This window comes from Phocoena sinus, chromosome 6 (assembly GCF_008692025.1).
Source record: "Phocoena sinus isolate mPhoSin1 chromosome 6, mPhoSin1.pri, whole genome shotgun sequence".
NCBI classification, from domain to species: domain Eukaryota; kingdom Metazoa; phylum Chordata; class Mammalia; order Artiodactyla; family Phocoenidae; genus Phocoena; species Phocoena sinus.
Window position 1 is genome coordinate 101,141,104 of NC_045768.1, and position 24,868 is coordinate 101,165,971.

The 24,868-nt window shown below is 47.5% G+C and overlaps 1 protein-coding gene across 4 annotated transcripts in view; it reads right to left on the reverse strand.

Annotated features, from left to right (window-relative positions):
- LOXL2 (lysyl oxidase like 2) overlaps window positions 1–22,729 on the reverse strand; it is a 102,342-nt gene extending 79,613 nt beyond the window's left edge. Inside the window, exon 1 of one of the 4 annotated variants that reach the window (XM_032635646.1) lies at window positions 22,340–22,729. The gene's annotated coding sequence lies outside the window, so the exon portion shown is untranslated. Of the gene's footprint in view, window positions 1–21,999 lie in introns of all 4 variants that reach the window. The other 3 variants (XM_032635647.1, XM_032635648.1, XM_032635649.1) reach the window with 3 other exon arrangements.
- Window positions 22,730–24,868: the final 2,139 nt, after the last annotated feature.

Consider the following 24,868-nt stretch of genomic DNA (forward strand, 5'->3'; position numbering starts at 1 on the left):
GAGGGCAGCAGGCTGACCTGTGTCCTTCACCTTCACCTCTGTGCTCTAACAGCCCCAGTCCAGCATTTTCTTACCATCTCCCAAGCTCCCCCTCACGCGAGAGCTACAGAGGCCTGCAAGATTGTCTATTCACATCTCAAAAAGAAATGGAAAAAGTATGTGGTTCTGTAATTTTTTAAGAGGAAATCGTAATCTCTGGATTTGCGTATCTATAAACTGCTCCGCCCAACTTCTTGGACTCTCTAATCTGTGGGAATGAATGGCCAGTGTTCAACTCTTAAATCTTTCCTACAAAAGTGCTCCTGAATTTCTTGCTTCCTTTGTGGGGCTTCTCCGACTCTCTGGGGAATTGTAAAATATTAGACCCAGATGCTTCTCTTTTCTTTTTCAAAATAACGTTTATGGTTTTTTCTTTCTTATTGCAAAAGTTATACAACTTGGTGATACAACTCTGGAGAACACAAACAAGTAAAAAGTAGAAAAGAATTTGCAATACCCCTATTGGAGACAATGATTGTCAACCCTCTGGTGTACACCCCTTCCAGCCTTTCTTCTGTACATATATATTTCCTCTTAAAACTTACAATAATTTTCTACATACTCTTTTGTTAAACTGCTTTTCACATTTACCAGTATACTGCAAACATCATGCCTCATTGACTTTTACAAGATTTTTATCACATAGTGTTCAATCTTATGAATGCACCATAAGATTGAATAATCTTACCAGTAAATTTTTTACTGCTGTTCACATAGTTGAAATGAATATCCTTGTAGCTAAAATTTTCCACAGTCTTGGGATAAATTCCTAAAGGCAAAATTTCTGGGTCAAAGGGCTGTTAAAAAGTGAACGCTTCTGCAAAACTATATTAACTGCCTCCAGAAGGACTGTGCTAGGGTACACGTCGGCCTGAAGTATGTAGATTTCGCCACAACCTCAAAATTCTAGCTATGACCATGCTTTCAGACCTTTCTCCATCTGATAAGGGGCGGGGGGAGGTATTCTGTTTTAACCAACGTTTCTTTTGCTACTAGTGAGATTGACCTTTCTTTTCTTCAGGCTCTATCGGCCACCTGTATTTCTTTTTTTTGGAAATTATCGCTACGTGTTTTTTTTAAATCCCCTTACTATTATATGTCTTTTCCTTATTGCACCGTAACATCCATTTTTCACATTGGCATCCATCCATCCCTCAGGAGGGAAAAATTGCCAACGTCCAAAGCAGAGCTGCGGAGGATGGAGAGCAAAATGCCCTGAGGCTCCACCCACCGCCGACCCCCTGTCCCGCGGTGGGCTGCCACCCGCTGCAGACCAGAGGCCTCGCCCGCTCCTCCCAGGCTCCAGTTTCCTTTCTGCACTTGAACTTTCTCGGCAGGAGACTCTAGCTGCTGGGGGGCGAGGGTGGCCTGGAGGGGAATCCGTCCAGGGTGGTCCCCCTGCTTGTGGCCCCCGCTGCAGCGCGTCCCGTGACAAGACTGTTGGCAGCCTGATGACCCGGTTTAGAACCGAGCCCCACCGGGTGTCCCCAGTTGCGGGGACGGGGACCGGCGCCCCTCCCGGGAGCAGGCAAGTGGCCCCTGGCTGGCAGCCCCTTCGCGATCCGGCCGCCGCGCTCTGCGTCCCCGCTCCCCGCCCTTCCCAGCGCCGGCGGCCGCGGAGCTGGGGTGTCCTCAAGCCCAGGCGGCGGCCGCACGCGGCCCGGGGTGGGTGGCACACGTGAGCCCGCGAGGGCGCTTTGGGTGATCAGGGTCCCTGAGCGGGGACCGTGCTGACTCGGCCGCCTGGAGCCGGCGCCTGAGGCCCCGCGGCCTCCCCTTGAAGCAGGCCAGGCTCCGTGGGAGCGGATGTCCCCTCTCTGCTCACATCACTCACGCGGAGCCGGTGCTGTTGGCGATGGGGGTCTCGGCTGGGCCCTGGGCCTAGCACGGTGCCTGGCACATGTTGGGCGCTTATTAAAACCCCGTTGGACAGTAACAGGGTAGGATAACTCAAAGTAGACCCATCCTCAGGATGGTTTTAAAATAAGCTCTACTGCTTGATCACAGGTCAAGGGGCTATTAAAAGCGAAGTGGATGGAGGAGGCCCTTGGCTCCCTCATCTTCCATTGTATGGGTCTTCTTGCCCCTCAGCAACCCTTCCTCCTGGTACCTATTGGCACCGTTGGTTCCCTGGAGAGACGATGTTGGGTATCTTGGAGTCAGAATATAAGGGTCTGAATCCTGACTTTAGCACTTCCAAGCTCTACAGATTTGGGGGTACTTTTGGAGCCTGGATTTCCTCTTCTGATCATGGAAATAACCTTCTTTGCAGGTGTATATGTGATGATTAAATGAGATAACATGGAAATCCCTAGCACACAGCATGGCTTCATTCACATTAGTTTTCTTCTTTCCTTCCTGCCACTTCTGAACCCCCGAGCCTTGTTCTCAGTAGGTACTCAGCAAATATTAATTGAATGAATAAATACAAATTCCTATTCAAATCGTTACACCTTATCAAAACGGCCTTTTCCTTCTGACCTAATTGCATAGGAAAGCGAGCTGAGAAATCCATTCCTTACTAATTTATTGTATTAAGAAATTTAACACATGAAGGAGTAGAATTGTGACTTTTCTATGAAGAGGGAACTTTTATGTTTTAGCAGGGAATTCCTAGATATGAATTTTTTTTTCAGTAAAGATCACTGTATTTGTGACTTACAATCCAGAAGAAAATCAGACAATAAACAAGAAACAAAGTGCATAAGTAAAATAATATGTTAGATAGTGATAAAAGCTTCAGAATAATGAAAAAATAGTGTAGCATAAGGGCATAAGACAGCGCCAGGGGTAAGAAGGAGGGACATTATATATATATATATATATATATATATATATATTTTTTTTTTTTTTTTTTTTTTTTTTTGCGGTACGCGGGCCTCTCACTGTTGTGGCCTCTCCCGTTGCAGAGCACAGGCTCCGGACGCGCAGGCTCAGCGGCCGTGGCTCACGGGCCCAGCCGCTCCACGGCATGTGGGATCTTCCCGGACCAGGGCACGAACCCGCGTCCCCTGCATCGGCAGGCGGACTCTCAACCACTGTGCCACCAGGTAAGCCCAGATATGAATTTTAATAGTTGAATTTTACATATTGTACAATGTTGGAAGTAAGGGCAATAGGGTTTTGGTGAGTAGGTGGACCTTCCACATGCCCTTCAAATCTGCTGACCTGGGTGCCTCTGAAATGCACTGTGTCGTAAAGGGGGTAGGCAGACAATGGGGTACTTTATGGGAAGTGAAGATCCCCTGGGATCATAAAATCTCACCCCAACACGGAATCAATGCTTGTGTCTAGACAAGAGTCATGGGTTGGACCTAGTAGAGGAAGAGTGAGGCATGATCCCAGCCCAACACAGCTGATTTCCTGGGAGATGTGCCATCTCGTGACACACGCCAGTGTGTGCCCAAAAGGACGAGTCCCTAAACCCGGGCTGGACACTGCCTAAGGGCCCATCAAGGCCCAAGGCAGTGAGCACTGCTGCTACTCAGAGGGGAGAATGGGGGCCCTGCAGTGTCTGCAGGGTCCACAGGGCAAACCCACAGGGAACAGGGATTCCTCAAGTCCCACTTCCTCTGAGAAGCCCGATCCAGCGACCTCTGCCCTCTCGGCTCCCTTCTGACAGCGCCTGCAGCTGTGCTCAGGAGGCTACAGGGGCTGGTCATCTCCTGCTGCAGGTGTACAGGCAGCCCCGGCATACTCCACTGCCCCTCCGAGGCCATTTCCAAATAGACACCAGCCGCAGGAGGGCAGAAGGAAGGCTTGCGGCTTTTAAGAGGCTCCATCTTCCAGCAGAACAGTATCTTAGAAGGTGCTGGGAGGCAAATGTGCTTTACTTTTGGGGGCCTGGTAGTTTTATGATGCGAGGACTGTGGTGAGCCCTTCCACGTAATTCCCCCCACCTAGGACGTATAGACTTTCTTATTCTATACCTAATTTATGTATTCAATCCCCCTCTCCTCCCCCATTCTAAAAGGATGACCTCTGCTTTTATGCCACAGCCTGGATACCACATGAGCTGGCAATGAAGGTGGGATTCTGTTAATGAGAAAGTTAGATTTTTTTAAAATCCTATATTTATTGATTACTCATTCTGTATCAATGACTGTGTGAAAAGTGCCTTACAGGTATGAACTCATTTAATCCTCTAGTCTAGACTAGCGTTTCCCAATAGAAACATAATTCAAACCACATACGTAATTTAAACTTTTCTGAGAGCCACATTAAAAAAGTAAAATGAAATGGGAGAAACTAAGGCTAAAGATATATTTTGTTTAACCCAATATATCCCATATATTATCATTTCCGTATGTAATCGATGTAAAATTATTAATGAGATATTTTGCATTCTTGCACTAAATCTTTGCACTCTGGGGTGTACTTTACACTGACAGCACGTCGCAATTTCGACTAACACATTTCAAGTGCTCAGTGGTCCCCTGGGGTCGTGGCTGCCATACTGGATGGTAACAGCTCCAGGCAACCCTCTGAGAGAGGTACTGTCAGCATCTGTATTTCCCTGAGGGAAACCCAAGGGACAGAAAAGCTATAGCTCAAAAGTAATCAAGCTGGGATTTGCACCCAGGCAGCCAGATACCAGAACTGCTACCTTTACTGACTAATTGTTCTTATCTCTGTCGCTGAGCAAGTGCACTCTGGTATGTCAAGCGCTGCCCAGGACCAATTTCCTTGAGAAAACTGCTTTGGGTCAAAGGATTTGAGTTCCATTAAGAAATGTACTAGGGGAACTTCCCTGGTGGCGCAGTGGTTGAGAATCTGCCTGCCAACGCAGGGGACACGGGTTCGAGCCCTGGTCTGGGAAGATCCCACATGCCACGGAGCAACTGGGCCCGTGAGCCACAATTACTGAGCCTGCGCGTCTGGAGCCTGTGCTCCACAACAAGAGAGGCCGCGATAGTGAGAGGCTCATGCACCGCGATGAAGAGTGGCCCCCACTTGCCACAACTAGAGAAAGCCCTCGCACGGAAACGAAGACCCAACACAGCCATAAATATAAAAAATAAAAAATAAAAAGAAATGTACTAGGATGCAAAAGATTAAAAACAAAAGCAAAGAAAAGCTTGAATTTTAATTAAAAAAAAACCCAAACAAACAGAAGTGTGCTATGTCTCTTACCTTTTTCAGTGCCTATTCATAAACAAGTATGGTAAATTCTCCCTCTATTCTTCTGGACATTGGATGACATTTGGATTGATGGAAGTCACATTTCCCCTCTTCACACCTGCTCTATCAGTTCTCAGTTAGAGATTTTGATTTCACTAAAGAAATCAACAATTCTGGTGGAGACATCTAACTGATATCATAGTTGGGAGAGTTTTTAGACGATGGGGAGATCTATCCTCAGTTTTCAGCCTATGAACACCTCCAAGGTCATCAACAGCCCAAGAGTCTACGCCAGTGAGGGTGCATCGCCATCCATCACAGAAACTCTAGGAACATCCTCTACCCTGAACACAAGCCACTGGGTCAGCAGAACATTTCTGTAGCGGGTTCACACATACCAAACGAAGCCCAGGTTTCACCAACCCTCTGCAGGCACGCAAAGTTCCACAAGAGGATGACCGATCTCGCAGTCTTCTGTTAAAACTGCATGTCAGTGAAGTCCAGGAAGAACTGCGGCAGATGGACTTAATTCTTCACATGGTTTAGCCGAGCAGTGGGTCATGATTACAGGGGTCAAGCCAAGATGCCCAAGGACCTCAGTATTTGACTAACAAGAATAAGAGTGCTAGAAGGAATCAGCTGTGACCGTGGCTTATCAGAAAGTGGTAAGTTATCTCTCCCGATATGTTCTCACTGGGCTCTTGGCTAAGCAGTTGAGGACATTCTTACGTTCAATTCAATCCATTTAAGGATACGAGTTCACACAGTTGATACTAGTGTAAGCTTTGCCGACAAGAAGCCCTGTGACACCCAGGGGGTATCTGGGAGACATGGGGAAAGAATTCCTTCACGTCCCCAGGACTTAAATCCCAGGCATTCCTGAAAGCCATCAGCCAGAATCAGCTCACCTTCCCCAAGGGCCTCGAGCACCCCCTACATTCAGCGTCCCCTTCAGACAGCTTTCACATTCATCCTCCACAAAGAACGGGCTGCCCGTGCCATCGCCTCCCGCTGCCACTAAGCAGCATGGCCCAGTGGTTTAGAGTCACACAGAACTAGGTTCAGATCCCTCTTCTATCACCTCTTAGCTCTGTGACCTCAGGCACACTTAGATTTTCTAAGTCTCGGTATTTCATCTATAAAATGGAAACGATACGTACTCAAAAGCAACTTTTTAAAGGAAGAAACAAGAAACACCTTCATTTCAGGACTCTTTCAAAAATCAAAGATCATGTTTCTTAAGTCCCTGAACCATAGTAGGTGGTCCCCCCCCCAAATCAGGTAAAATATTTGGGGTCCAACAGGTGCTGCCTGGTAGATTTGAGTCGGGCTGTTCAAGTGCCAACTACACCTCCGGTTGATGGTAAGCTGTATGATGTAACTGGTTGTATTTAATTTTCTACTTCAGATTCCCCCACGTGTTATTTGGGGAACTGGGAACTCCCGAGGATGAGCTTCGGCAGTTCTCCCTGGATCTAGCTTTTGCAAGAACTTACTTGAAGACTAGAGACAGACATTTGCTCCAAAGAATATACGATATTGGAGAAAAGTTTAGTTACCTAAATCAAAAAGTGTGTTCACATGTGCTATGTAAACTATGTAGGTGCTAAATTGGGCCAAGTTCCATGGGAGGGTGGGCTCCAGGAAGTCTGCGATGCCTGCAGATAAGACTTTTCAGCAGGGCTGATGTCAATTTTCTTGGTCTTGCTGGGAGTTGGGGCTGAGGGTGTGGTCAGAGGGAGAGAAAGAGTTCTAAGCCTGTATGGTGCTCAAGTTTCTCAGTTCATCATGAACAGTGCTCCTTCAATTGTCTGATAAACCTCATTTGTTGGAGGACATCTTTAACTCCAAAATATATGTCACCCCTGGAACTTTCCAGTATACTGTAGAAACAATGATTTTTACATTTTATTGAAATATAGTTGACTTACAATGTTGTGTTAATTTCTGCTGTATAGCAAAGCGACTCAGTTATACACACACATACACATTCTTTTTTATATTATTTGCCATTATGGTTTATCCCAAGATATTAAATATAGTTCCCTGTGCTATACCGTAGGACCTTGTTGTTTATCCACTCTATATGTAATAGTTTGCATCTAGTAACCCCAAACTCCCACTCCATCCTTCCCCCATCCCCTCTCCCCCTTGGTGACCATAAGTCTGTAGAAACACTGATTTCTATGATTCCAGGCATGACATTGTACTGTTAATGGATGACTATTTGAAAATACTTCACTTAATTTTGACCCAACAGGGCTCCGAAAGGAAAAGGAGAAAATCTATAACTAGAATTTCCAGGGCTCTTTTCTTTTTTTATTAATATTTTGCCTTCTTTTCCTTTTTAATAAATTTACTTATTTATTTTTGGCTGCGTTGGGTCTTTGTTGCTGAGCACGGGCTTTCTCTAGTTGCGGCGAGCGGGGGCTACTCTTCGTTGCGGTGTGCGGGCTTCCCATTGCGATGGCTTCTCTTGTTGCGGAGCACGGGCTCTAGGCACGCGGGCTTTGGTAGTTGTGGCATATGGGCTCAGTAGTTGTGGCTCACAGGCTCTAGAGCACAGGCTCAGTAGTTGTGGCACATGGGCTTAGTTGCTCCGCGGCATGTGGGATCTTCCCGGGCCAAGGCTCGAACCCATGTCCCCTGCATTGGCAGGCGGATTCCTAACCACTGCGCCACCAGGGAAGTCCCCAGGGCCCTTTTCTTAAGCTGCTCTTTTGACAGCTGAATTATTCTGCTTGGGAAAGAACATCAAAGGCCTACTCCAAAAAAATCTCTCAGTCTCAAGATTTCCTTGGGGCTACTCAAATGTTTCTCTTCCCCCCAAAGCAATCCCATTCTAATGACTTCATTGTCTACCTGAGAAAAGGCATTCTGTGTTGTATAACTCGCCGGTGCAACAATATTTTCTGAAAAGCCAAGTGGCTTTGGACTACCCCAACGCATTCTTAAAGAATACGACTGACCTCGGCCTCTTACCACTGACACCTGAGTGTCAAAAAATGCCCAATATGACCAACCATTTCCTAGTCAATAACAAAGACATGCATAAGGGGGGGAAAACACACTGTAAAAGTTCTACACTATGTGTGCATTTAGCGCTTTTAGTAAAAAGCACTGCTCTGACCAAAAGCTGATCTCCTTAACTCCTCCCATCCGCCCACCAACATGACTGTCTGGGGCACAGAACCTCCTAAAACGGGTCTCCCTCAGGCTCCAGCTTTGCGTGACTGGCCTTACCCTTTCTGAGGGCCCTGGTAGGTAGGGAAATGATTCCTTCTGCCCAGCACTTGCTCCACATCTTGTGCTCTGGAGCCCCCAGTAACTGGCCTGCTGACCCAAATGAGAAACATCGCATCAGCAACCATGCGGCTCCCCAGCCAGGAGCAGTGGCCCTGGATGCAAAAGCCACTTGCTTAGTGTCATAGAACAGTGGAGCGTAGAACTCAGCTGGATTCTTTCACCCAGACAGAATGGTCCCCTTGATGTCTCTGCCAGATGTCAGCATTCAGCTACGGGGTCAGGGGAGGGATGGGGGCTCTCTCCACCATCAGACCCGCCCCCTGCTGCCTGCCAGGGGATTCCTGCTCGACCAGCAGGAGTGATGAATGGTCCTCATTCACGGCCCAGAGCACATGGGAGAGGCTACCCCAGCTGTGGTCGGGTGCTGCTTCTGGCCGCACACGGAACACATTCCTTTGTGGAGGAAGGCTGTCTTGGGTGGATGGGTTTGGTGCTCAGAGAATGAGGGAAGCGGGTGGAGACAAGGGGGCCCTTCTGAACCACCTCAGACAAGAATGCAGACTCTGACATCACGCTTGGCCAGGGCTGGTCCATTTGACCCCTGGCCAAAGATTGCACCTTGGTTCTGTCTATTTCTGGCCACAGAGTGGGAATGTTCAGGGCATGGTGAAATGGTCAGAGGTAGGCATACAAAACTGAATTTTTTTCAGCCTCCAGAAAGAGACCTTTGTCGGGCATAATTTTTTGTGACCGATTGGGGTTCCCCACAGTCCATCGCTGCCTCTGGGTGGAATCTCATTCTGACCAGGCTGTTTCCTGGGGAGGATGAAGGTACAATTTCAAACACTTTAAAATGTGCCACTGGAGACTCTCAGATTGAATGGGAAAGCAAAAGCCAAATAAATATATAGTGTCTGTAAGAGACACATCTTTTTTTTTTTAATTTTATTTATTTGAAATTTATTTTTGGCTGTGTTGGGTCTTCGTTGCTGCACGCGGGCTTTCTCTAGTTGCGGCGAGCAGGGGCTACTCTTTGTTGCAGTGCGCGGGCTTCTCATTGCGGTGGCTTCTCTTGTTGCGGAGCACGGGCTCTAGGCACGTGGGCTTCGGAAGTTGTGGCATACGGGCTCAGTAGTTGTGACTCGTGGGCTCCAGAGCGCAGGCTCAGTAGTTGTGATGCACAGGCTTCGTTGCTCCGCGGTATGGGGGATCTTCCCGGACCAGGGCTCGAACCCGTGTCCCCTGCGTTGGCAGGTAGATTCTTAACCACTACGCCACCAGGGAAGTCCGCAGGGCCCCCCAAGAGACACATCTTATCTCTATAGCCTGTAGCCCATAAAGAAGGGGCAGGGGAGTAAAGCAGAAACTAACACACCATTGTAAAGCAATTATACCCCAATAAAGATGTTTAAAAAAAAAAAAAAAGAAGGGGCAGGGGAAATCCAAAATCAGTGCTACTGCTTGAAGGCAGAGGGAGCAGAGTGAGGCGGATATGCCCATCGGGTTCAAATTAGCCACGCCCCCAAGCCCTAAAAAAATGGAGCTACGGTTTAACCACAGGATAACACAGAGTAATTGAAAGAACATGGTGCTGGCATCTGAGAGTGGTCGCAGGTTCGAATCTGGCTTCTGCAAATACAGAGGGTCTTAGGGTTTTAGGTCAGCGGTGCCCAACCTTTTGGGCACCAGGCACCGGTTTCGTGGAAGACAATTTCTCCATGGACCGGGGGTGGGGGGATGATTTCAGGAGGATTCAAGCACATTGCATTTATTGTGTACTTTATTTCTGTTATTATTACATTGTAATATACAATGAAGTAATTATACAACTCACCATAATGCAGAATCAGTGGGAGCCCTGAGCTCGTTTTCACTTGCCACTCACTGATAGGGTGTTGATATTCTGCAAGCAACTGATTTATTATGGTCTCTGTGCAGTCAGACCTCTCTGCTAATGATAATGGGTATTTGCGGCCGCTCCCCAGCACTAGCATCACTGCCTCAGCTCCACCTCAGATCATCAGGCATTAGATCCTCATAAGGAGCACGCAACTTAGATCCCTCGCATGCGCCGTTCATGGTGGGGCTCGCGCTCCTATGAGAATCTAATGCCACCGCTGATCTGACAGGAGGCGGAGCTCAGGCGGTAATGCGAGCGATAGGGAGCGGCTGTAAATACAGATGAAGCTTCTCTCACTCGCTTGCCGCTCACCTCCTGCTGTGTGGCCTGGTTCCTAACAGGTACCAGTCGGTGGCCCAGGGGTTGGGGACCCCTGTTTTGGTGGGTTCCATAAGATATATCAAGTGCCCAGGACAGTCAGTGACTGGCTCAGCCGTGTTCAATGAGTGGTAACTATTATAGTTATAAAATCCACAACAACCTGGAAAATTTCCAGGAGGAGTGTCATTTAACCCATCAACCACTCTTCAGCCACTCTTTTTTTGTTTTGGCCACACCAGGAGTCTTGTGGGATCCCCAACCAGGGATCGAACCCAAGGGATCGAACCCTAGGCCTCCTGCCAGGAGTCCTAACCACTGGCCCACCAGGGAATTCCCACCCGTCGACCACTCTTAACACGGCATTTGGGTAACAGGTTTTAACCATGCTCCCACCCCTCCCTGACCCCCAACACATACACAGTCTCAGACACACTGTTTCTCAGAGCTAACAGTCAGTAGCCAAATTGGTCCAAATTTCTGTGCCACTTTGAAGGTGATACTAAAATTCATAAAAGGCAGGCAGGGGAGGAGAACAGAATTCGGGGCCAGAATGATGTGCAAATTTTTCAAGTAATCCAATCATTGCATTGTCTTGTTTCCAGGGGAGGAACTGTAGCTGGGGATGGGGTCACTGCATGCAAATCTCTGGAGAGGGGGTGTTGAGGGCTGGTCCAGGCACAGACACTGAGGTAGAGAGGGGCTCAGACAGTTGGGGGTAAGTGAAGCAAACGGTGGGGGGGGGGATGTGGGGGGAGTCCTGGGATGGAGGGAATGTACAAACCAGCTTTTCTTTAAATTTTTTTTTTTTTTTTGGCTACGCAGCGTGTCTTGTGGGATCTTAGTTCCCAAACCAGGGATTGAACCTACAGAGTGGAAGCACAGACTCCTAACCACTGGGCCACCAGGGAATTCCCCAAACTAGCTGTTCTAAGAGATGGATCCTCAAAACGGCCAAGGAGCTCAGTTCTTAAGTGACATCCTCCCCAAGCCCTCCCTATTTAGCTTCCTTCATGCCTCAGGGAGCGCTAGTCACAGCAGGAACTCAACCATGGCTTTAGACACCTTCTGTATCTCCAGAAGCTTCCAGGCCAAGCTCCCTTCCAAGCAATGCAACCTGAACCAACAGGCCTGAGCTCCTTCAATGAGAAATAGACCCCAGGGTCCAGTGAAGGAAGGAGCAGCTGGTACAGAGGCCATGGCCACATCTTTGGCTTGTCTAGAAATGTCTGGTGACCCAGGGGAGGGGGCAGGAGTGCTGTACTAAAGTTTGTTAAAAGCCTATGATCTGAAAAAAAAAAAAAAAAAAAAAAAAAAGCCTATGATCTGGGATTCAGCTGTCCATAGAAGCACTGGAAGCCCTTCCAGAAGCCCAGTGAGTGATAGCAGCAGGTAACAACTGCCACCTCACCAAAACTGGCCAGGCTCAGCTCACAATGCTGGTACTGTGTCAAGACACTGACATCCAGGGGCTTCCCTGGTGGCGCAGTGGTTAAGAATCCGCCTGCCAATGCAGGGGACACGGGTTCGAGCCCCGGTCAGGGAAGATCCCACATGCCGCAGAGCAACTAAGCCCGTGCGCCACAACTACTGAGCCTGCGCTCTAGAGCCCGCGTGCCACGACTGCTGAGCCCGTGTGCCACAACTACTGAAGCTGGCGCGCCTAGAGCCCGTGCTCCGCAACAAGAGAAGCCACCACAGTGAGAAGCCCATGCACCTCAACGAAGAGTAGCCCCCGCTCGCTGCAACTAGAGAAAGCCCGCGCGCAGCAACGAAGACCCAACGCAGCCAAAAGTGAAAATAAATAAATTTAAAAAGAAAGAAACTGACAGCCACAGAGTCGTGGCATATACACAGAGAGCTTCAAGTTCTTGCTTTTACTGAGGAGGCAGACTTTCTCAGCTACGTTTGGAGCTGACCCATGTCACGGGTGCTGATCACAAGCCTTTTCTGGACCTCCTTCTAGAATGATTCTAATACTTTATTGCATCTCCAAACACGGCATGGCTCCCACAGGTGGAGGCAATTAGGTGCCTCCACTTTCCTTATCATGACATCCACTAGCTTCAACTCTGTGTTTAAGCATCCACTCATATGTATATATAAAAAATCCTAAGGAATATATTAAAAGACTATTATAACTGATAAAAGAATTCAGCAAGGTTATAGGATGCCAGATCAATGTATAAAGATTAACTGTGTGGACACACCTTCAAAGAACAATCCAAAAATTAAATTAAGAAAATAACGCCATTCACAGTAGCATCAAAAAGAATAAAATACTTAGGAATAAACTTAACAAAAGACATGCAAAATTTATACTCAGTGAATGATAAAACATTGTTGAAAGAAATTAAAGAGGATTTAAATAAATTTTTCAAATTCCGTGTTCATGGATTGGAAGACTTAATATTGTTAAGATAAGAATACAAATTGATCTACAGATTCATCACAACCCTTATCAGAATCCCAACTGACTTTTCCACGGAAATTGACAAGCTGAGTCTAAAATTCATACGGAATTGTAAGGGACCCAGAATAGCCAAGACAATTCTGAGAAAGGAGAACAAAGGGCGAGGACTCACACTTCCTGATTTCAAAAGGTACTACAAAGCGATGGTAATCAAGACAGGGTGATACTGGCACAAAGATACAGGCATATAGATCAATGGAATAGAAGTGAGAGTCCAGTAATAAACTCATATAGCTATGATCAATTGATTTGGACAAGGGTACCAAGACCATTCAATGGGGAAAGAAGAGTCTTTTCAAAAAATAATGCCGGAGTAACTGCATAGCCACGTGTAAAAGAAAGAAGTTGGACCCTTACCTCCCACCATTTACAAAAATTAATTCAAAATGGACCAAAGACTTAAATATAAAAGCTAAAATTTTAAAACTCTTAGAATAAAACACAGCGGTAAATATTCATGACGTTGGGTTTGGCAATGGCTTCTAAGATACGACACCAAAAGCATAGGTAACAAATTGAAAAATACCTATTTTGGACTTCATAAAAATTACAAAATTTTGTGCATCAAAGGACACTATCAAGATGCTTCATGAACTAGAGCAGCAGCAGTGGGGGTAGCGAAAGGGTGTAGTGATCAATTATTTTTTTTATTTTGTTTGCATATCTGTCTCTCTCCTAAGACTGTGAATCCCTTGGAGGGCAGATACATCTCTGGATCCCCTGAGCCCAGCACAGAATAAATGTTGAGTAAATGTGATGTGAACCGAGAAAAAAAAAATATCAAGAAAGTGAAACGACAACCCACAGATGGGACAAAATATTTGTAAATCGTATATCTGACAAAGGTCTAGTATCCAGGATATATAAAAACCCTTAAAATTCAATAACAAAAGACAAGCAGTCCAATTTTAAAATGGGCATAGGACTTGAATAGACACTTCCCCAAAGAAGACATACAAATAACTGACAAGCGCATGAAAACATGCTTGAAATCATTAGTCATTAGGGAAATGCAAATTAAAACCACAATGAGATACCTCTTCACACACACTAGGATGGCTATAATTTTTTTTTGAAGTGGGGAAAAGTAGGTGTTGGTGAAGATGTGGAGAAATCGGCAGCCTCACACAGTGCTGGGTGGAATGTAAAATGGTGCAGCCACTGTGGAAAACAGTTTGACGGTTCCTCAAAATGTTAAAGTATTATCATATGATCCAGCAATTCCACTCCTACTTATATACCCAAACGGATTGAAACCAAATATTCAACCAGAAATTTGTACACAAGTATTCACAACAGTGCTGTTCATTATCACCAAAAGGTAGAAACAACCCAGATGTCCACCAACAGTGAACAGATAAACGAAACGTGGTGTATCCTCACAATGGAATATTATCGGGTCATAAAAAGGAATGCAGTGTGGATACATGCCACTGCATGGGTGAAACTTCAAAACATCATATGAATTAAAGAAGCGAGACAAAAAAGACCATATATCACATAATTCCTTTATATAAAATATCCAGGGCTTCCCTGGTGGCGCAGTGGTTGAGAGTCTGCCTGCCGATGCAGGGGACACGGGTCCGTGCCCCGGTCCGGGAAGATCCCACATGCCGCGGAGCGGCTGGGCCCGTGAGCCATGGCCGCTGAGCGTGCGCGTCCGGAGCCTGTGCTCCGCAACGGGAGAGGCCACAACAGTGAGAGGCCCGTGTACCGCAAAAAAAATAAAATAAAATCCAGAATTGGCAATGTAGAGACAGAAAGTAGATGAGTGGCTGTTTAGTGGTGGGAGTAGGGGGAGGGGAGGAGGAAGAGGCAATGGCTAAAGTATACAGGTTTCTCTTTGTGATGGTTGCATATATCTGTGAATATACCAACATCCATTGAATTGAACACTTTAAATGGGTGAACTGTATAGTATGTGAATTATATCTCAATTAAGCTATTAAAAAATAATCTATTTAACTGACACTTCAGTTTAGTAGTATCTACTTACTAAGCATGTTACATGGCAAGCATTGTATTAGGCCCTGGAATTCAAAGATGAATCTGACATGGGTTCTGCCCTCGAGGAGTTCACAGTATATTTAGAGATGCAAAAAGAGTACAGAAATAGGTACAGAAATAGAACTGGGAAGGCAGTGATTACAATTAGAGACGAGGAACATTTAGAGAGTTGACACCTGGGCAGGTTTCGAAGGGAAGTAGGAGTTTGACAGGTCGCTGGTGGGGAAGGGAGATCATTCCAGGCAGGTCTGAAATAACACAGGATGTTCTGAGACCCGTGTGGGGGTTCAGAGTTGCAAGATGCAAAGTGGAAGGGCTGGCAGAGTGGGTGGGGTGAGGAGAGGTGGAAGAGGTGAGCTTGGAGAAGCAAGCTTAGGGCCATGAGGAGACTTGAATGTCATGCCAACAGATGTTGAGTTTTCCTTTTGGGGATGTGGAGCGACGACAGGTAAGCGGGAGTGCGAGGGGGGCAGATTTGTGATTGAAAGCAGGAGTCAGTGAACGACAGCCCTTGGGCCAAATCTGTGAAGTTTTTAGAAATAAACTTTTATTGGAACGCAGCCATGCTCATTTCTTGTTGTCTATGGCTGCTTTCCCACTAAAACTGCCAAGTTGTGACAAAGATCGTACGGACCCATTAAGTCTGAAATATTGGCTATCTGGCTCTTAGAGAAAGAGTTTACCAACCTCTGCTCTAGAAAGAGCCCTGTGCCTATTGGATAAAGGATGGCTTCCCACGGGTTAAGACAAAGGGAAAAGAGTCCAGTTAGGAAACTAGCAACTCTCCAGGCAAAGAAGACGCTGGGGTACCATGACGCTGCAACATCATGACGTTGGGATAACAGATGACATAGGGGGTTGATAGCGGGGTGGGGAGGTGGGTGTGGCTTTGAGAGCCTCCTGAAGAAAAAACACCTGGGGAATATCAGTTTAAGAAAATTAACAGTGAAAACGATAAGAGAACTCATGGCATTTCATGGACGTCTGAATTTTAGTTTCTTCTTCTTAAATCATTACAATGGTCCCTAAACCTCACGTTTAGTTGAGTGCTCTCAGACAGACCATCTGAACTCGAGGCAGCTTACAATTTTTTAAAAAATTATTCTTACAATTTGGTTATGGGCACGCTGGAGCAATTCCAGATCACCTGATGGGCTGTCTTCCCCGCTTTGTGTGTTGCAAGAAGCCCAAACTCCACAGCACATTCTTTGGCTCTGCTCTGAGGCTGCTGTTGGCACCAGGTAGGCACCACGGAGTTGGTTGCCAGGCATCAGAATATCATTCTTGACTGATGATTTAGTTTTAAATGCACATGTCAAATATCATGTCTTACTCATTCTTGTCTCTTACGGAGACTGGCAGAGTGTCTGGCAACTAGAAAGTCACTCATAAATCGTTTTAGTTAAGAGAGAGCACCAGGTGGGAAGGGAAGGAGGAAGGAAGGAAAGGAGAGCAGGAAGGCAGGACGTGGCCACAGAAGTTTTCACTCATGGCTTGAAAGTTGTGATCCAGGGAGTTCCCTGGTGGCTTAGTGGTTAGGATTCCAGGCTTTCACTGCCGTGGCCCGGGTTCAATCCCTAGTCGGGGAACTGAGATCCCACAAACCGTGTGGCAAGGCCAAAAGAAAAAAAAAGAAAGAAACTCATGATCCAGCAGAAGCTGACAAAAGAGTAGGAGTTCTCCAGGTGGATGCAAACCTCTTCAGCCCAGGGAGAGCCTGGAAGAATAATACTTAGCGGTGATGTCCTAATACAGCTGCAACTGCAAATCCCAAATATGCTGTATTATCTTCCCTAAACGTTTTAAGGAAAGAGGTTGCTTAAATCTCACAACTAATCTTGCTGCCTCTCAGATTATAAATTGTGTTTTTCAAAAATCTCTTCTAAACCATCTCACGGTAGACAAAATGAACATCCACTCCCAGGACCCTGAGGTGTAATGGAAGCAGCCCCATGCAGGCATGAAATGTATTTGGAATCTCCTGCTTTGCCTTTAATTAATTTCATGCCCTCTGGGTAATGTCCTATGCTTGATCTAGGTGCTTGTTACAAGGGTACGTTCATCTTGTAAAAGTTCATCCAGAACAGGTATTTGTACATCTACATTCATGGCAGCGTATTTCCGATAGCCAAAAGGGGAAGCAACCCAAGTGGACAGATGAACAAATTAAAAAAATGTGGTACATACACACAATGGGATATCATTCAGCCTTAAAAAGGAAGGAAATTCGGGCACATGCTACAACACAGACAACGTTGACAGACGCTATGTTAAGTGCAATAAGCGAGTCACAAAAAGACAGTGTATGATTCCATTTATATGAGGTATTTAGAGTTATCAAAATCATAGAGACAGAAAGTAGAATGGGGCTTGCCAAGGTGGTGGGAGAATGGAGGGTCAGTGTTTAGTGGGTGCAGAGTTTCATTTTTGGAAGATGAAAAAATCCTGGAACAGACGGTGGTGACGGTTACACAATGTGAATGCATGTAACACCACTGAACTGTGCACTTAAAAATGGTTAAAACGGTGAGTGTTATGTATAGTTCACCACAATAAAACGAAATGAAAGTTCATCCCGTGTCGTATACTTAGGCTTGGTGCCGTTTTACTTACGTCTGTTATTCTGGGGAGAGGGGTACTTTAAAAAGGTACTTTACTCAAATTTATATTTGTGTTTGTTTTAGAAGAGTTTTATATTTGTGTTTAGAAAACTATCCGCCTTACTAGGTCATGAGTCATGCAGGCACTCTGGAAAGCTGTGCTATGTTTATCTCGGGACATCCGTAGCGCCCCAGGGACAAGGCTGGAGGTGGGGGGTGTTCATGGACCCAAGTTCAAGAAGAACAAAGAAACGGAGCAAATGAGAGCTGTTCGCAAGTCGTCGACAAAAGTTATCTTCTCATAAGGCATATGCTGTATAGGAAAGTGGCATTATTTTTTCAGAAGATGCTCTTAGCATCATGTTGGCGACGCCTCAGAAAAGACATATGGGAACGATTGCCATGGGACAGCCCTGGGTGCAGCTGTGTCTGCTTGTCTATCAAGTTCCGACACGAAAAAAACTAAAAAGAAAATGTATCATCATTCGCGTACAGTATTATAATACTATAGGTGTTTCAAGGGAAGGGATCAAAAAGCCTTGGGCAAGGAGAACTTATTAACTGTGATCGTAATCACATCCTCCTCATATGCTGACTTCGTTCTCACTCTACACCCATACGTACCGCACACACTTATCTGGGTATACTCTTTCTGCCAAGGGAAGTGCAAAAGGGTTTTTAAAACTCTGGATGGACATCTTATCCAAGCTGTCACCGTCATGCTTTATCACCCTCGAGCAAGTGCTTATTCTGAAAGGCTGGTCCTGGTGCCTAAAGGCATCTCTGATGCTGGTGGTGGGGGAAGATGGGCCAGCACACCTGGCTGGGCTGTGCTCCTGGCGGGTCACACACACTTCCTGCAGGAGGACAGCTCGAATGACTAGGATGAGAAGGTCTGAAGACTCGCTTTGACCTAGACTTAGGAGGTAAGGAGTGCATTGCTGCGGATCTGTCTCTCTGGGCATCAAGTTGGCTTTCCTTTTGCTGGCCCACGATTGCCAGTCCTGCTGGTTCTATGGATCTGGAGCAGGACAGGCTACTTCATCTGAGGTCTCGTGGCCCCCCGGTCTGGAGTACAGGAGGGACTGTGTGACACTGACATGAAGACTGGCCACAACGACCTTCTCCAGAGGGAAATGAACAAGAGTCATTACAAGCTGACCTTCTGAACCCAGGCAACCCCAGGAGAGGGCAACTATCCCTCCTAAAGCTCCCAAAACCGTAAAAGGAAGAAAGCCACAGCAGCTGCTGACATGGAATCACCTAGAAATTCTGCCCCCATGGAGACAGCCTGTTAGCTGAGGGGGAAGAGAATTCATGGATGCCAGAGGACGGTGTGGTTAAAGGGTAATGCTTTGTCCCTTTGGAGCTCCTACGGTTGAATAATGGGTTTGGAGCAACCAGTTTCTCTCTCCCTAACTGGCTGTTTTGTGGAAGGTCTGTTCATTCGATGTCTGTTTCAGGGCAATGAACATGAGAGCAGAAAATCTAGGCATCAAGAAATAAGAGATTCCTTTTTCCCACACAGCCAGCCAAGAAAGGAGGATTCCAATTCATGAGTCTCATTAATAAGATGTAAAAATGACTTCGTTATCACCCCTTTCCAAAGCAAATAAACACAAGTAGTAAAAAATGCTAAAAGTAAAAAGCTCTGGTGTCCTATATCCTCCTCAGACAACGGCAGAATAAACAAAGTTGTCCATAAATGAAGAACCTCAGAGGGGAGCCTCTCCTCTGCCATAGAATTTTAGCTGCCTCCAACTAAAGATGCCAGCTGCCAGAATACTTGGGCAATGATCAGTGAGGGGTAATTGTTCTCAGTGAGATTTCTTTCTGAGCCCTTTGTCTCTTCCAGGAATTCCAACTCCAGTCATTTTGCTCACCCTACTTTCAGAACTAGGAGCCAGAGAATGGAGAAGGATGATGGCTCCTACCTCAGAGAGGGCCACCCTGAGTTCTCGAGAGGTGAGTTGCTTTCCTACAGTTTTACAAGAAGCTGGGAAATAAGCCCAGGCTTCCTGACTTTGCAGCTGATTTACCTCCTACACCAAATGGCCAAGTACTCAGTATTTACACTGGGATTTCTGATAGCAGGTGTATAGGAAGTGGTAAGCCCAGGATGAAGCCAGAGCCAGGATGAACGCGTCAGAGCACAACTTATGTTCCTTGAGCAGCGCTGAGAAACAGAACCACCACTGCCCAGGACTAAGGATGCTGGGTCAAGTCCTGGCTAGGCCAGTCACCAACTGTGCCATCTGGACAGCTTATCTGTTGGCCAGTTTACTCAACTCTAGCGTGAATTCAACAAAACCCACCTCGCTCTTTAGTGGGAAGTTGTAAGAATCAAATAACATTGTGGACAGAAAAGCGGTTTGCAAAGAATAACATACAATGAACATAAATTATACAAATCAACAGAACTCCGGTGAACTGTAAAAAGACATTTGGTGCAAAATTGGGGGAAAAAATTTGAATTTTTTTGGACTAGGTATTAGATGATACCAAAGAATGATTGTTAATTTTCTTAAGTATATTAATGGCATAATGGTTATTTAATATTTTTAGAGGTCACGCTGAAATATGTAAGAATGAAATGATTTTATGTCTCGGATTTGCTTTAAAATACTTCCCTGAAAAAGAAACAAGAAAGGGGTAGATGAAACAGGTGTGGCAAAATGTCAATAACTGTTGAAGCTGAGTGAGAAGTATATGGGGGCCTTCTCCCTACTATTGTTTATATTTGAAATTTTTCCGAATAAAAAAATGATGTTTAAATAAACAGTGTGGAATTTTCTAGGACACTAGAAAGCTTCACTAATGGTCACCACCAGAAGCTCAGAAAATCTGCCTCATTCACAAGGCCCCTTGTACACTGGTCAGCCAGGGGTCAGAGGACAAGAATTTGGGAAAAGGCCAGGAGAGGCCAGGCAAGGAGCCCAGCTGTAAAGGAGATAGATGAAAACATTTTCGTAGCCTCTCCCGTCTGCCATGCACCAAAATGTCAGCCAACCTGTAACATCAAGTGGATGCTTTGTCTTTAGGCTTAAGTTTCCTATTCAACTTTGCCACTTAATGGCTAAGTGGCCTTAGACCAAATCGCTTTTTAGCACAAAGTCACGGAGAGGCACACACATGGGTTTGATGCTCACTCCAGGGACAGATACTAGGGACCAGGATGGGGAACAGGACAAAGGGGGGGGGGCGAGAGATGAATAATTTAGCTAAGGGAGAGTCCAGGGAGTCAGTCGTTCATCTGGGAACTGACCAGGGAAATGAGCACTTCGACTCCGTCCTAAGCCCCATCCCCGACCATTAAGTACACAATACACCATAAATAACGAAATAATTCCACCAAGGGTGACGAACGGCCTTTTGGGGGTCAGGGACAGACAGGCTAGCGGCGGGGTAGGAGCGGGGCCTGGAGGAGGGGACACGGATTCGAGTCTCCACTTCAGCACTTTTCCCTTTCCGCAAAAAGAACCCCTTGGACTGATTTGAAGATCTCCGCAGTTCCAAGACTTCAGGGGACGAAATTAATTTGGGGCATGTTTCTGACTTTCATTCCTCTCTCTCCTCTCATCAGGACTCGAGGTTTCCTAGCCAGGAGAAGTTCAGTCCCCTCCCCAGTGGTGTTTCGCCGCATCCCCTCGCCCCACCCTCGCTGATTTTTGGTGGTCTTTCCCGGGACGGGGTGAGGGATGACGAAGTGGGAATCTCGCCTGTTTCTTCCAATCATTTCTATTCCGGTGCTGATTTACAGCGACACCTCTGGCAGGCAGCTACTCCAGAGGGCTCCAGATAGGGGGTTGGCTGGGCGGCGGCTTGAGGGGGGCGGGGGCGGCGGAAGCGCGGTGTTCAAAGCGCCTGCGTAAAAGTTGCGGGCACTGAGGGCAGGAGTATCAGCGTTAAGACCAGGATTAGCCCCGGGGCGATCCTGCGTAGACCATCCATGGGTTGGCTTGTGCTGGCTGTTTCCTACTCCAGGGCCTCCCCTTGATAATTGGCGGGAGAGGTTTCCTGGTACCCTGACCAGCCAGGAGTGAATACCTGAGGTGCGGACCGCGCCTCTCCGTCCACCGGACTCAGGGCTTTCCTTCGTTCACTAGCCCTCACTCCCCACCCCCGCCCCCCAGCCCCGTGCGCTCCACATCCCCAAAGCCACAGCTCCGGAGACACCCCAGTGCGCCCCCGTCCCCCGCGCGCTCCGCATCCTCAAAAGCCAGAACTCCTGGCACCAGCGCAGCCCCCGGTGTCCGTGGCTCCACGGTGCACCCTCCTAGGCACCTAGCACTCACCGGGTCTCGTCTGACTCCGTCCTGTCTGGTCGCAGGCGCCCCGGGCGAGCCAGGAACCGAGCGCCCAGCTTCCGGGGGCGCCCCTGCTGCGTGAGCTCTCCGGATTCAGGCGAGGTGGGGGTGAGTGGGTCCGCCCGAGTCGGGAGCGGGACCCGTTAGCCTGCACGCCCTCGCGTCTCCGAGCAAGGAGCCTTCTCTCTGTGTGCCGCCTCTCAGCTCCCGGGAACCCCAAGCACTGCTGAGAGGCGGCCCGCGGGGAGCGGCGCCTGGAGACCCCACCGGGACCCCCGCTTTCCCGCGAACCGCCGTGGGGAGAGGGAGGCGCAGGCAGCGCTCTTACTTGTCAGCAGGGGTACGCACTCGTCCGGCTGGGGCCAGGCTCTCCACGACGGCCCCTCTCTTGCGCCCGTCGCCGCGGAGCCCCTTTCCCGAGCAGAGGGAGCGAGCCGACTTCTCCGGCCGTTGGAGAAACCGACCTCCAAGTTTAGGAAGCCGCGGGTTGGTGTCGCTCTCCAACCCTTTTCCCGGTACTTTTAACCAGCGTCGGACCGCAAAACCCCTCCCCGGACCCACCCCCTTCCCTGAAGGCGGCCACCGCAGCAGGCGCGGCCTCCTGCCCCTTTTGTTGTAATTCGAGAGCAGCAGTTCCCCTGGCCAGAGGGGCTGTGCGGGGGGAGGCTGCGTGCCTGCGGCGCAGCCCTTCCACAGGCTTTTCTCGCCCAGGTTTCCGGAGCCTGAGAAGCTAGGGAGAGGGCTTTTCCTCTGGGAGATTCCTCTACACGCCCCCAACCCCATCCCGCCCCACCGCCGAGCTCCCGGAATTTAACCCTTCGTGTTCTTATCCACCAGCAATAGGGTTCGTGCCTAACCCATCTCCGTATCCAGAAAGCCCAGCACTGACTGGCAACGTAGTAGACGCTCAATAAAAACTGATGACTGAAAGAGTTCAGATACTTTCATCTACCTCTCCTGGGTTCTCCTTTACCGGGCAAAGCATTTTCCGGAGGTGACTACAAACAGCCCCCTTTCTTCCAGCAGATCGAGCCTCTCTCTCCTCTGAGAATCTGCTTTCTCCTTTGTAAATTAAAGGCTTTGGATTCAGTGACCTCTAAGGTGCTTCCCCACCTGGCAGGGCCAGGGTTAGCAAGCCCTGCGATCAGGGGCCTGAACCCGATACAGCTAAGGGTACATGTCATGCAGAAGGACATTCCATGCCTGGCTCTGAGGCTCACACTGGGGGCAAAGTGACGGGGGTCATGCGGGCTGGGGGAGCCCTCTTAAAAAGGAGATTCCCAGGGCTTCCTAAGCAAGAGCAAGGTTGGCTGGGCAGGATGGTGATTCCTCCTCGGGGTCCGTCCTCAGTGCCCTCCTCCACTCTGCTCCCTTCCAACAAACCAGCAGCTCCAGCCCTGATAGGTGGGGACTCCCAGTCTCAGCCTCCAGCTCAGACTTGTCTCCAAATCCGTGGGCTTGTAAATCCATTGGTCTCTAGGACATTCCCATAGCCACAGCTAACCTAGCGAGCCCCAAACTTGGCACCCCAACCCCTGGGACCCCTCTTCAGCGCTCTTCCCTATCGTCCACACTGAATCAGTCCCCTGGTCTGGTGGGCAGTGGAGGGAAGGGCCAGGAGGGAGGTGGGTGTGATTCTAAAAGGGCAACAGGAGGGATCCCTGTGGTGTGGAACTGTTCAGTATCTTGACTGTGATGGTGGATACAAGAAGCTACACAGATGGTACAATTGTATAGAACTTAATATACACAAGCACACTCTACACACACACAAAAGTAAAACTGAGGAAATCTGAATAAGATCAGAGGATTGCATCAATGTCTCCTTGTGACATTGTCCTAGAGTTTTGCAAAATGTTGTGGGAAACTGTGCAAAGTGAATGAGGGCTCTCTTTGTATTAGTATTTACAATGACATGTGAATCTACAGTTACCTCCATAAAAAATTCAAATGAAAATAAAAGCTCAAAGTAACTCCAGGGCCGTCAGGATGCTGCCTGAACCGCTTGATACAGCTGACAGGGCCCCCCTCAAGGGCATTTCCAGCCTGCCCATCTCCCAGCCACACTCTCCCCTCACCCCCATAGACCTTACTAACTGTTCTCCATGACTGTTTCACACCCCAGGGCCTTTGCACACGCCATTCCCTTGCCTGTCTGCTCAGCAACACCTAGTTCTTTGAGATCTCACTTAGCTATCGCAGTGAGCACCCTACACAGTGCCTGCACACAGCAGATGCTCAATAAATACCAGTGGAACTGAGCTCTCTCCTCTTCCCCCCACACTTTCTCTGATCCCTTGTCTTCTAATCCTACCCTCCCTGTAAAGAATTAACCAATAAGGTATAAAATGAAACACTTTATAAATGCTGTTTGGCCTGATTATGAAAATAATGCAACCTCCCTGTGGAACATTCAGAAAATATGAGAAAGTATAATGAAAAAAACTTTCACCCTGGTGTCCTCTCACCCACAGAGAAACGTTTAACATTTTGGACTATTTCTTTCATCATATCTTTTAAAACCAAACTGTGCACAGAATTTTTGTGTCCAGCTTTTTTTTTTTAACTATATTGTTTTGTGCACATTTTTCAATGTCCTTCTAAATGGCTTTAGACTATTCCAGTCTCTAAAGCGACCATGTTCCATAGTGTCATTTCTCTACTCTTAGACATCAAGGTGTTTACGATTGTTCCTAGCGTAAATCACACCAAGACAATATTGAGCAGCTACTATGCGGTTCCTGCTAATTGTTACGAATGAGAAAGCCGAGGCTCAGAGAGGCTAGGTGATTTCCCCAGAGTCACAGAGCTGATAAGTGGTCAGGCTGGGATCACCAAAGGGTACATGACCCCTCTT